This window comes from Oncorhynchus mykiss, chromosome 17 (genome assembly GCF_013265735.2).
Source record: "Oncorhynchus mykiss isolate Arlee chromosome 17, USDA_OmykA_1.1, whole genome shotgun sequence".
NCBI lineage: Eukaryota > Metazoa > Chordata > Actinopteri > Salmoniformes > Salmonidae > Oncorhynchus > Oncorhynchus mykiss.
Genome location: NC_048581.1, coordinates 78522058 through 78535923, shown reverse-complemented (window position 1 = coordinate 78535923; position 13866 = coordinate 78522058).

Sequence of the window (13866 nt, the reverse complement as noted above, 5' to 3'; positions counted from 1 at the left end):
CATTAAGTTCCTGTGTAATTGTTCTTAGCTCAATTTCTCTCTCTGTTGACTAGTTATTTTTAAGAGAGTCTTTCTGCATTTTACAATGATTTTCCAATTCACTGATTTTCTGTAAATTAGAGGAAAAAGTTTCCTCTTATGAAACCTTTAACAGCTAACCATACCATAGTTGAGTCCTCCTTATTTCTAAAAAGTATTTTAAATTGGATCTAAACTGAAAGATGAAGTCAGAGTTGTGTAGTAAATATTATTACTACTATCACGCTTTTTCATTGGGAAGATTTGAAATGTATAAAGAAATCAAATGAACATGGTTGGCAGATGTTAATGCGAGTGTAGCGAAATGCTTGTGCTTCTAGTTCTGACAGTGTAGTAATATCTAACAAGTAATCTAATAAATTCATAACAACTACCTCGTACACACAAATGCAATAAAGAGATGGAATAAGAATATATATACATATAAATATATGGATGAGCGATGGCCAAGCCACATTGGCAAGATACAATAGATGGTATGAAATACAGTTGTCGGAAGTTTACACACACCTTAGCCAAATACATTTAAACTCAGTTTTTCACAATTCCTGACATTTAATCCTAGTAAAAATTCCCTGTCTTAGGTCAGTTAGGATCACCACTTTATTTTAAGAATGTGAAATGTCAGAATAATACTAGAGAGAATAATTTATTTCAGCTTTTATTTCTTTCATCACATTCCCAGTGGGTCAGAAGTTTACATACACTCAATTAGTATTTGGTAGCATTGCCTTTAAATAGTTTAACTTGGGTAAAATTTTTCGGCTAGCCTTCCACAAGCTTCCCACAATAAGTTGGGTGAATTTTGGCCCATTCCTCCTGACAGAGCTCGTAAGAGTCAGGTTTGTAGGCCTCCTTGCTCGCACACTCTTTTTCAGTTCTGCCCACAAATTTTCTATCGGATTGAAGTCAGGGCTTTGTGATGGCCACTCCAATACCTTGATCTTATTGTCCTTTAGTCATTTTGCCACGACTTTGGAAGTATGCTTGGGGTCATTGTCCATTCGGAAGACCCATTTGCGACCAAGCTTTAACTTCCTGACTGATGTAATGAGATGTTGCTCCAATATATCCTCATACTTTTCCTTCCTCAAGATGCCATCTATTTTGTGAAGTGGCTTGCAAACCTCCCCCTTTTTTCTCCGAACATGACGATGGTCATTATGGCCAAACAGTTCTATTTTTGTTTCATCAGACCAGATGACATTTCTCCAAAAAGTACGATCTTTGTCCCCATGTGTAGTTGCAAACCGTAGTCTGTCTTTTTCATGGATGTTTTGGAGCAGTGGCTTCTTCCTTGCTGAGCGGCCTTTCAGGTTATGTCGATATAGGACTCGTTTTGCTATGGATATAGATACTTTTGTACCTGTTTCCTCCAGCATCTTCACAAGGTCCTTTGCTGTTGTTCTGGGATTGATTTGCACTTTTTGCATCAAAGTACATTCATCTCTAGGAGACAGAATGCATCTCCTTCCTGAGCGGTATGACGGCTGCGTGGTCCCATGGTGTTTATACTTGCGTACTATTGTTTGTACAGATGAACGTCGTACCTTCAGGCGTTTGGAAATTGCTCCCAAGGATGAACCAGACTTCTGGAGGTCTACAATTTTTTTCTGAGGTCTTGGCTGATTTAAAAAATAATTCCCATGATGTCAAGCAAAGAGGCACTGAGTTTGAAGGTAGGCCTTGAAATACATCCACAGGTACACCTCCAATTGACTCAAATTATGTCAATTAGCCTATCAGAAGCTTCTAAAGCCATGACATAATTTTCCGGAATTTTCCAAGCTGTTGAAAAGGCACAATCAACTTAGTGTATGTAGACTTCTGTCCCACTGGTATTGTGATACAGTGAATTATAAGTGAAATAATCTTTCTGTAAACAATTGTTGGTAAAATTACTTGTGTCAGGCACAAAGTAGATGTCCTAACCGACTTGCAAAAACTAGTTTGTTAACAAGAAATTTGTGGAGTGGTTGAAAAACAAGTTAATGACTCCAACCTAAGTGTATGTAAACTTCTGACTTCAACTGTACATATGAGATGAGTAATGTAGGATATGTAAACATGATTAGTGGCATTATTAAAGTGACTAGTGATACCTTTATTAAAGTGGCCAGTGATTTGGGTCTCTATGTTGGCAGCAGTCTCTCTATGTTAGTGATGGCTGTTTAGCAGTCTGATGGCCTAGAGATAGAAGCTGTTTTTCAGTCTCTCGGTTCCAGCTTTGATGCACCTGTACTGACCTCGCCTTCTGGATGATAGCTGGGTGAATAGGCAATGACTCGGGTGATTGATGGCCTTGATGATCCTTTTGGCCTTCCTGTGACATCACGTGCTGTAGGTGTCCTGGAGGGCAGGTAGTTTGCGGGGTTGAGACCCAGAGCCTTAAGCTTAATGATGAGCTTGGAGGGTACCAAGATGTTGAATGCTGAGCTATAGTCAATTAACAGCATTCTTATATAGGTATTCCTCTTGTCCAGATGGGATAGGGCAGTGTGTAGTGTGATGGTGAATTGCATCGTCTGTGGACGATATGATCCTTGACTAGTCTCTCAAAGCACTTCATGATGACAGAAGTGGGTACTTCGGGGCGATTTAGTTCAGTTATCTTTGCCTTCTTTGGTACAGGAACAATGGTGGCCATCTTGAAGCATGTGGGGACAGCAGACTGGGATAGGGAGCGATTGAATATGTCCGTAAACACACCAGCCAGCTGGTCTGCGCATGCTCTGAGGACGCTAGGGACTCTACGGCTAGGGATGCTGTCTGGGCCAGCAGCCTTGCGAGGGTTAACACGTTTTAAATTTCTTACTCATGTGGGCCACGTAGAAGGAGAGGGGGGCCCACATACTATTTTAGTTTATAGAAGCCAGATAAACTTTCAACAACATGTAGGTTATACTGAACACTACTGAAGAGATAATTGGTTAGCTAGCTAACAGTTGTGATGAAGACTTACTTAACTAGCTGCTAACGTTATTAGCTGTAACGTTACTTTCCCAATCACCCAGCTAGCTGGAAAGCTAGTTCTCTAGCTAGCTAGCTTGCTGGTGCTCTGTTGTCGAAGTTCATAATGATCACAAGTTAATTAGATCAAATGTTCCTCAAAACTCATTGGAGTTGTGGGAAAATGATCTTGACCAGTTCACTTAATCCATAGGTTCCCCGGTGCTTGCATGGCCCCGTTGTTGAATCTTCTTCCTCTCAACAGGACCAGTGGCGTGGTGCTCACTGCAGTGCTCGTGGTTGTACTCGCCCAGTGATGCCACAAACTCCTTGACGTCTTGTGCTGTGGTGAATGACAGACACTCTCCTGTGTGTGGCCCGGAGCGTTGCTGGATAGGTGAGGAGTGACTGGATGCCTCTCAGTCTGAGTTTGTTCCGGACCTCGTTGAAGACTTTGCTGTGTGTGTGTGCTGTAGAAAAACCACAGAACATTACCATCATGGTGAATGAACTCTGCTGCTCCGGCTCTTTGTAGAATGGCTTGGCGGTCGTTGTATCGGGGACCTTGAAGATCAGCGTCCTCGGGTCTGTCTGAAGCATTACTAGTTCCAGGTCCCGAGTAGATGCGATGGGCTTACATTTGAGCGACGTGAGTGGTCCTCCATTTCTGCCATCTTGAGCTGCATCTTCTCCAGTTGTGAAGAACAGTTGTTGATTTTCCGTTTGCTTTCCCTATTTTCACCTTGCAGATTGTCCACTTTAGTAGACAGATTTTCAATCACTTTCATCCTTCTCTCAATGTGGATTGGAATAGCTTCAACAGCCGCAAAAGTCTCTTGATGTTTTCTTTTGAGTGGTTCCACCACCTCAGCTAACATCCGTTGCAACATACCCTTGAGAGAGTTCTGTTGCTTGGCTTCAGAAATTGCGCCAGCTATGAAGGCCTCAGTTTCAGTGCTGAAGGCGGTCTTCTGACGCTTAACTGTAGGGGAAGAAGTCTGAGAAGCGCTGTTTACCTTACCTCCTTGGGTACTCGGCATTGTTAGTCAGTCTTGGGTTTGTTGTTTAAGAGTTCCTTTTTAAAATAATGTAATAAACTATGCAGTGTTTTAGTGACGAGCGACCATAACGGCCGTTGATAACATGACTTTTTTGCATTTACCTTCACTTTTGATACTTAAGTATATTTTAGCATGTACTATTACTTTTGATTATTCAGTATATTTAAAATCAGATACTTTTACTAAAGTAGTATTTTACTGGGTGACTTTTACTTGAGTACAGGTGTGCCAAGCTTATAGCATGATACCCAAGAAGACTCAGGGCTGTAATCGCTGCCAAAGGTGCTTCAAAAAAGTTCTGAATAAAGGGTCTGAATACTTATGTAAATGTCATATTTCAGTGTTTTTTTATATACATGTGCAAATATCTCTAAACCTGTTTTTGCTTTGTCTTTATGAGGTATTGTGTGTAGATTGATGAGAGAAACAAAACTATTTAATCGATTTTAGAATAATGCTGTAACATAACAAAATGTGGAAAAAGTCCTGTAACAGAACGTACTTAAACAACAAGGAGAAACTGATTCAGACAGGACAGTCATCCAGGGTCTCTTCTTCAGTAAGCAATAGTGACATTATGTAGGTCTAATCCAAAAATGTGCTAGAGTTACTCATACACTTGGTGAATGCCCATGGTGTGCTGGGGGTTTTCCTTCTTTATTGACAGTGATGAGGGTGAGAGGTCCTCTTCAGATCATCTGTAAGGAGGGTATATCAACAGTCATTCATCAAATAATAATACTTCGCTATTTCAGTCATAGCCCTCATATTATTTTGGTTAAAAATACTTGAACCACAGATCATAATCACAGCTCAAGAAAAATATATTAGATTAAGTAAATGCACTTAGCCTGTTTGTTGACCTGTCGAAGTGTGCAGATCACTCTGTCATGGAGCTCTATGCATCCACAATCCCTAAGGGAGGAGGGAAAACAGTGTATCAATTTCAAACAGACAAACTAAACTGGTTGGGTTAGCTTTTTTTCTGTGTAGAATTCATTTATGCTATCCAGTCATAGCCCAGTAAGGGCTGCTGTCTCTCTGAGGCTGACATCTGCTCCAGTCCAGGGGATTGGAATGTGTCGTTATCCACCTCCCTCTATGGACACAAGCAGAGGGAAACATTTTTAATGAGACTATAAAAGGTGAAATGTGCTGCTCAATAAAAATGCAGCAGTGAGTTCAGTGAGATTAAGCAGTTGTATTGCTCCACTTTGATGATACAGTGCCATCTAGTGGGAGAAGATATACCTATCTTTCTTTAAATGGTCTATGATAGTAGTAACAGAGTAATTGCAACAGTAACAACTTTGATTTAGGACTATCAAATTAAACCTTAATTGGAAATTAGCCTAGTCATTGCTTTTTAATTGCATAGTAATGGAGTTGAACAGAACTGTCCACACACCACTTCTGTAATAACAAAATCACACGTTCACTCTCCTGATTATAGAGAATGGGCCTTGTAAAGGCCCTCCTAATATCCAGTGATCTGACAAGACTTGCAAGACAGCCGTTGGCTCGGTCTTGAAAAAGTCCTGTGTAAACAGTAGTGTGTTCTGCAGCTTGGCCTGGTTTGAGCTTGTGTCCTGTGGTAAGGGATGGTGTGGAGGTCTGACAGAGGGTGACTTTCACAGATTCCTCTGCCTCACCTGAGGAAAACGGGTTCAGCATTATTTTCTATGGAAATCTTATGATGTGACTGATATGCCAATATTAGTCTAGAGCACAGTTACATACACACAATAATGTGATTATTGTGGATAATAAGATTAATATAATAGTTTGTTTAAAACATTTACATGCTTTGCAAGAAGAACAATTTCCCTAATAATCTTGTTTACATGGACACATCTGAAGTCAGGCTTCTGATGGGACTTTTGATGAATGCAGAAAATCGGCAATGACCATGTTATTTTTGTGAATACTTTTTTATTCTGAGTTCGGACATATAACGTTTGTATGTGAAAACTATAAGATGCATACTTCAAGTTTTTCCAAACTCACTTCACTGCTTGCTGATTATACACTGTACTGCAATATTGTAGCGGGTTTACTAATGCGTTAGCTCTAGTAGCAATATTGACTATGACTTTAGCTAATATAGTGACAATGATGTAGGCTGTGTGTAGCGGTTTTTATATGAGGGTTTTGCTTGGAAAGGTTTTATCGACTGGTCACAGACAGCTGATGTGTTGTGCACTGAAGTCCAAAAGTGAAGGGAAAAGGTGAGAAGAGGAGAGCGTGTAGATGCAAGAAGGAATTAACGAGCAAAGTGATCATGCTGTATGTGGCTGCTATGAAAGTGAACTGTTTTTCAAATCAAACTTTATTTCTCATATGTGCAGAATACAACAAGTGTAGACCTTACCGTGAAATGCTTACTTACAAGCCCTTAACCAACAGTGCAGTTCAAGAAGAGGTAAGAAAATATTTAACAAATAAACTAAAGTAAAAAATAATAAAAAGTAACACAATAAAATAACAATAACGAGGCTATATACAGGGGGTACCGGTACCGAGTCAATGTGCGGGGATACAGGTCAGTCGAGGTAATTTGTACATTTAGGTAGGGGTGAAGTGACTATGCATAGATAATAAACAGCTAGTAGCAGCAGTTTACAAAACAAATGGAGGGGGTTGGGTGTCAATGTAAATAGTCTGGTGGCCATTTGATCAGGAGTGTATTCATTCCGACGATTATGTTGAAAAATATTTCTTAAACTGAAGAAAACGGAACGGGGAGAAACATACCTGTATTTGTCCAATAGAAACTCTAGTTTGCGACGCTTGGACTAATAATTACACCCTAGATCATCTAGATGCAGGGTGGAATTGCAAGGTGCAAGGTGGAATTGAATGTGTCACTGTCTGTCACCTTGATTACTAAAAATTGTGTCTCAACCTGTGCATCTACATTGTAAACTTTCATTCATAGGCTAGGATGTAGCAACCTCATGATGGGTATAGGGGAAAACTCAAGTATAATGTAATAACCTAAACCTATCGATGTTACATTGAGCTGGGTGAATGGAATATGAATGAGTCATCCAATATGCTGTAATAGAAATAAGGCCATGCTCATTAAAAAAAGTCCTCCCTCATCTTAAACGTCACCGACCGCCACTGCAAGCAGAGTAAGCTGTTTACATGACTAATGCCATACTCTGCCTTCTGACATAATCAGTTTAATATTGAATTATTAGTTTGCATGTAAAAATACTCTGGCATCAGTTATTTTGCATTCAACTGACATAGCTAGCTAGCTTGCTATCTACATCCAGTTCTCTGTGGGGCTGTGGCCTGTGTCTCAGTGTCTCTCTCCTTGAACTGTACAGTAGGTTTACTGAGAGCAGACCTGGCAGTACCGAGGTCATCATGGTCTTTGCAGGGGGTCTGTTTTCTTTATTTTGACCTCGGTTTTTTGTTGTCTTCCCATCCGAGTCACTCTCCAAGCTGCCTTGGATAGTCAATACTCTTTTGGTTTGGTGCCTCAACTGCATCAATAAGTCTTTGTTGTGCTCTCGCAAGGCGCTCATTTATTCAGACGAGAAGAGCAAGCAACTTGATCTTAACGTTAACTGGCTAGCTAACCAAAAGTTAGAGCCAGTGTTGGTAAATTCTGAATACGATATCATTGTTCAAGATATTTGGCAAATTTGCTGGCTAGCTATGTCATACAAGTTTTAAATCGATGTAGCTATAATCATTTATATGCTAACCTAATGCAAGTTTGATCAGTTTCGCTTATGTTTTCAGCTTGACTTTACCTCCAGAACAACGCATCACGGTACAACACATTTGATTAGCTACTGTTGTTAGTTACCCATAATGCAGGTCATCACTAGTTACCATAGCCACAAAGTCATAAACCTGCCTATTTCTTCAATTGATCTTCTTTTAAAATCAGATTTTAACATAACCTTAACCAAAGACATTACCGTATGAAGATAGGCTAAAACTGCTTCTCCAATAGAAATCCCCGATCACATGGCGATCTTGGCTAGCTAAGCTCATGCGCAGAACCTCGTCATTGGGTCTAATGGTCTTCTCGCATCGAAATCAAAGGCATTTCTTCGATATAAAGTTGGTTTTCACCAAAATTAAAACGTGTCAGTTTGTCGCCTTGAGACAATTGAGCCATGGATTGTGTATGTTTGCCATTCAAATATTTAAGTGCCTTTGAACAAGGTATGGTAGTAGGTGCCAGGCACAGCAGTTTGAGTGTGTCAAGAACTGCAACTCCGATGGGTTTTTCACGCTCAGCAGTTTCTGTGTGTATCAAGAATGGTCCACCACCCAAAGGGCATTCAGCCAACTTGACACAACCTTGGGAAGCATTGGCGTCAACATGGGCCAGCATCCCTGTGGAACACATTCGACCCCTTGTAGAGTCCATTCCCTGAACAAATGAGTCTGTTCTGAAGGCAAAAGGTGTGCAACTCAATATTAGGAAGGTGTTTGTACACTCAGTGTACATTTAGGTTTCAAAACTCTGTGATTTGTCAGGAAGTCAGTATTCTATTTTTAATTCAAATGATAAGGAGTGACATAACACAAGCCCCAGACCAGTATATAATCGCTTTTACCGATTGTCTGTATGATGTGCAATGACTGTCTAATATAATGGGCATATTCCTAATTAGTTTATGAATACTGGTACTTGTGAAATGTAGATAAGGTCAATGCAAAGTTTTTCATTGTGCCATCATAAAGGACAATCTGTGCTTGTAAAAGTGTAGATATTTCTGACTATTCATCCACTGCTTACTAGCAGGAGGAGATTAGTTTATCTAGAATTAAACCTGTCCATCCGTGGTGACATAATCATGGCACTGCAGGGGGTGGAGGGGGGGGGGGGGGGTCACAGTCATAATGATATGCATACTCCCGTGTTGAACGGTGCTGAGCTGTGTGGGCGAGCTGCTACTCTGTATTCCAGTCATGGCTCGTTTGCATTGAGATGTGTCCCAGCCAGTCCAGTGTGATTGGCTGACCACATTACTGTGAGTTGCACCCCATTATCATTAAATGGTGCCAGTCATGAAGTCATATACTCCTCTGTGTCCCTGTAATTACTCTCCCACTGTTGTGCTCCAGGCAATTAGGCAACTGCCTGCTGCCAGAATGCCTCATCGTCCATTAACCACTGATAACGGACATCACAACAACAAAACAAAAAAAGAGGGACTTACACAACATTTACAAACATATCATTATTAGAATTTTTAATAAATGAGAACCTTCAGTACTGTAAAAGCCCTGGTTCATTTGATATTGGTAATCGTGTATAAATGTGAAGCAATGCTGACAATTCTTAATGTGTGTTTGGGACCAGAGCTCTGGGAGCTTGTTTGGGGACTAAAAGGGTAAAGAATGAACTAGAGAAATAGCCCCACAGTGGACGTGTCGTAATACCCATAAAACGTAGAGGTCAAACCTGGAAATGGTTCCAATCATTTTTTCACTATTCATTTTTCCCATAAGGGATTTTTGAACCACTTCTAACAAGGTCTGTGTTTCATGTAGACTTTCACTGGTGTGATGTTTTGGTAACCGTGTAAATCTCTCTTGAACCAGGTGACTTTAATGTATTCGGCTCTATTTCCTCTCAAATTTGAAAATGTTAATTAGCATCAAAGTAGACATTGTGCAAGACTATAAATCCCTGCAAGCTCCGGCACCTTTGCTGTCAGCTAGCTAGCTTCTAGCTACCTTGATCCAAAACAAAAGATACATTGAAAATGTTAATTTACTTTTCCATATTTAACTAATATTTGTTGGCTTATTTATGGTTTGGTCTTGTGTCTTCTACAGAATACTATCCTAGTAGCAGTCAGATATTTACATTGTGCCATGAATAGTAGGCAATTGTTTTGCAAAAAAAGCTAGCTACCAAGATGAAATTAGCAACATGCCCTTATTTTACCAGATCCTCTTCTCTTTCAGCCAGTGGAGTCTATATTTAATCCCTTATAATGTCTGCCAACTATATGAACGAGGTGAAATCTATTTCAATTCATGGTGTCAGAATGCACTGCTATATTAACGCAATTCAGAACTAACTTGTTGACATGTTCTGTTGCAGATTCAAAGCCAGAATGATTGCAGAATCATGAATGAATAAGCATATTTATTTGACAAGAATGCACCTAGTCACCCATCAATCACGTCAAGCACCCAAACTCCAACAATTACATTATTTTAAATACATTTAAATAGTAAACAATGCATAAAATATGCATTTTATACATAACATATAAACATGTGACTTGAAGTAAAGATTCAATCATTTTACTCACTAATGCCTGAAACCTGGGACATTGAGGGGCACCATATTAATCATTATTAATAACCAAGAGCGCTTTTCCATGTTAGGAATTAGACCAGCACAAATAACACAACATGTAAAATAGCATATTGTAATTTTCGGTGGGTCAGTTACAAATGGAGAAACAACTGGATGCTTAAAGTAGGTTTAATATAAAATACTATTCCAGCAGAATGACAAACACACTTAAGACTGAAAACAAGGAAGCCATGCCTAAATGCAGCTCTGTCAATACACTTCTGGTCAATTTAACAGGTCCATGTTGGAGCAGCACCTTTACCACTGCATTCAGTCTGAACCCCAGAATAAGAGGAGTACGGCATTACACAGGCGACAAAATGTAGCAAAAGCAGTACACCACAACACTTTTAATGCCACTTACAGACGGGCTGCGGTAAGCAGCAAAGATTATGTTTAAATTACAACATTTGAACTGACAACAACCGGGAACGCTGTTCTCTACACACGGTAGACGGATTTTCTCATGGTTCAATTGCCATTTACCACGGCCCGTGTGTAAGTATCTTTAAACGTGTTACTGAGTCTAGATGTTATCAAGTAGCATAGGGGAAATGGGTGAAGGTAGGGTGGGTTTATAGAGATAAGATGGAGAGTTCCAAAGCGCAACTCAATATTAAGAAGGTTTCTTCATGTTTTGTACACTCAGTGTATGTCTGCCGCAAAGAGACAAGAGAGAGCATGACAAAATTTGTTTTGATCAGTCATGGAAATAAAAGTGCTGAAAACATGTTGACTCACTATTTAAAAAGAAGATGGAAAACAAGCTATAGGATGAAAAATACAGACTACCCATCCCCCCCAGCCCTCACCCATAGACACAAACAAACATTATCAAGAATGCCTAGCTTCACCATCAAAGTTAGCTGGCTAGTTAACTATCAAGCTAGACTGTTGGCTTATAAAAGCCAAAGAAATCTAAACTCGTTTTTATGAATTTCTCATGCATTTAAATGGCTAGACAAATAGACGGCTTATGAAGGCTAATGTTGCTAACTAGCTAACCATGAGCTAGAGATTTTTAGCTTTGCCTTGATTCGGCAGGCTCATCCAGATCATCATGGCCCTGGTGAGTGACATGAAGCTTGAGACAGACATTTGTTGTTCTGTGTGATAGACACATTAGCAGATAATTAGCATTAGCAAATACAGGCGAATATATTGATAAAAGACACTTTGCCTGAGAGAGATTTACACGGTTATCAAAATATCACACCAGGGTTAGTCTACACGAAACACAGCCCCTATTAGAAGTGTTAAAAAATATCAAAATATCACACCAGGGTTAGTCTACACGAAACACAGCCCCTATTAGAAGTGTCTAAAATCCCCTATAGGAAAAATGACCATGTTTGACCGCTAGGTTTTATGGGTATTAAGACTCATACTGTGGTAAACTATATCATGTCTCTAATATGATCCATTTCATACCCTGTAGAGGGCGATGTCGTGTGACTTTAAAATAACTATTTTAGATAAGAATGAACTGTAAAAGTCAATAACAAATGGAAATGTCTTACACAAGAAGTAAACCAGGACACTGTGTTCATGCTGAGGCTGAGCTAAATGCTCCAACCGTGTTAAAACTCGTTTCAAATCCCATCTGGAGTAGCTGAATGTATTGATCTCATCATAGTTTTACGGGGTGTAGAAATACTGTGGGTCCTTCACTGCTAGATGGGAACCTTGTTTTTACCATATGATATTGCTCTTACTATTTCCTCTGAGCTAAAATTCCCTGTGGGATCTCCTGCTGTGGAGCTGCAGGCCTCACACTGGGTCTACGGAGACCAGTCCAAGTAGGCTACAGTACATGGAAAGAAAAATAAACCAAAGCCAATGTAAATATACATCAAATGTTTGTATAAGTCACGTAGGGTGTTCTCTGACTAGATTGGTTCCCATTTAATACAGAACATACCATCATTTGTACAGTTGGTTTTATTGCAATCACCATCATCATTCATAATTTCATGACATTAAATCTTTCCACCTTCTTTCTTTTAAGGTGCCCAGGGAAAGGTAAATGCCACAAAAAGAGATGGAATCCCCCTCTCTCTGCTACCTCTCAATTTAAGATATGATTTAATCTCAACTATATGATTCTAAAATATTGACTCTGATTTAAACTTTTGTCTGTGGGCTAGGCCTACAGCCTGACAGTGACACCTCTTGTATACTTCATTTGAAATCATGTTTGATAAGCAGTAGGCAGGACTGGGAAACATACTACATGGAGGAGATTGTGATGGACAGTGAAGGGTCAGGGTGGGTGATAGGATCAGGCTGAGAGGGGATGCCTGTCACAGCAGGTGGCAGTGAGATATTGAAGGGGGAGGTCACCGTGCTGATAAAGAGACACAGAGGGTCGATTGTTCCCACCATCCTGCCGATAGCAGGTGGATGCCATTAAGATAAAGGGGATTAGGCCTGGCACAGGGAGAGGGCTGAACTGGCTGTCCTGGCTGCCATGCTCTGATGGACAAGACAGCAGGAGAGATCACACTGGGTGAGAGACAGAGTCCAAGAGGAGGTATGCAGAGACACAGTCTCCAAAATAGGTTTGCAGATACTCTACCTTTCAGCAGCAACACAGGAACCACAAATGCATTAAGTAATCAAAGACACTAAAGGCTGTATGCAATCCACACTGTACAGTGTCAGGGCAAAACAGAATCCTTCCTAGGTTGTAGAAACACGTGTTCTTTGAGTTCCCTTTTTCCTCCACATAATAAACATGCTTCTAATCAACTGAGGGGATCTAAATGTGCAGCCATTCCTGGATGGGACGAATATTGTTTTGTCTTCCTCCATAAAAATCCAGGTACTGGCATTATCAGAGAGGGATTATGGTAAGAGCACAATGAGAAAAACAGAACCATGGCAACGGAGCACTCTTTAGCTAGTATTTAGGTGTGCAGGGCACCAATGGTTTTCCTGGAATGGAGTACTTATCTGTGTATAATCATTGTAGACCCTTGGTATTCCAAGAAAGGATCTCCCCATATGCTATCCAGGCAGATCACCCGTGACACAAGTCAGTATTCTGACGTCCATCCATATCTGAGGACGTCAGGAGATGATGTGGGAACCGGCCACTAGAGGCAACAGTGGGCACTGATACCTTCAAGTAAGGTTTCGGTTTAGCCAAAGTATTGGTGATGGCGGATGGGTGTAAGCATCTGCCTCTAGTTCCAAAGATTACATGTTCAAATCTAGTGATAGAAAGTTGTTTTAAAGGGAAACGTCAAAATGTTCAACTTCATATTCATCTTCTCCAGCACCACCCCAACATCAACATATGTGTATATCACAATAGCACTCTCATTTTTAATTCATCAGTTGACCGCCTGGATTTTGTGTCGCCCTTTACACTCATACCCATAAACGGGTTGGAATGTCAGATTTGTGCACTGATATGCAGCTAAATTGGAATGCCGTGGATGTACAGTAACATGCTATCAATGA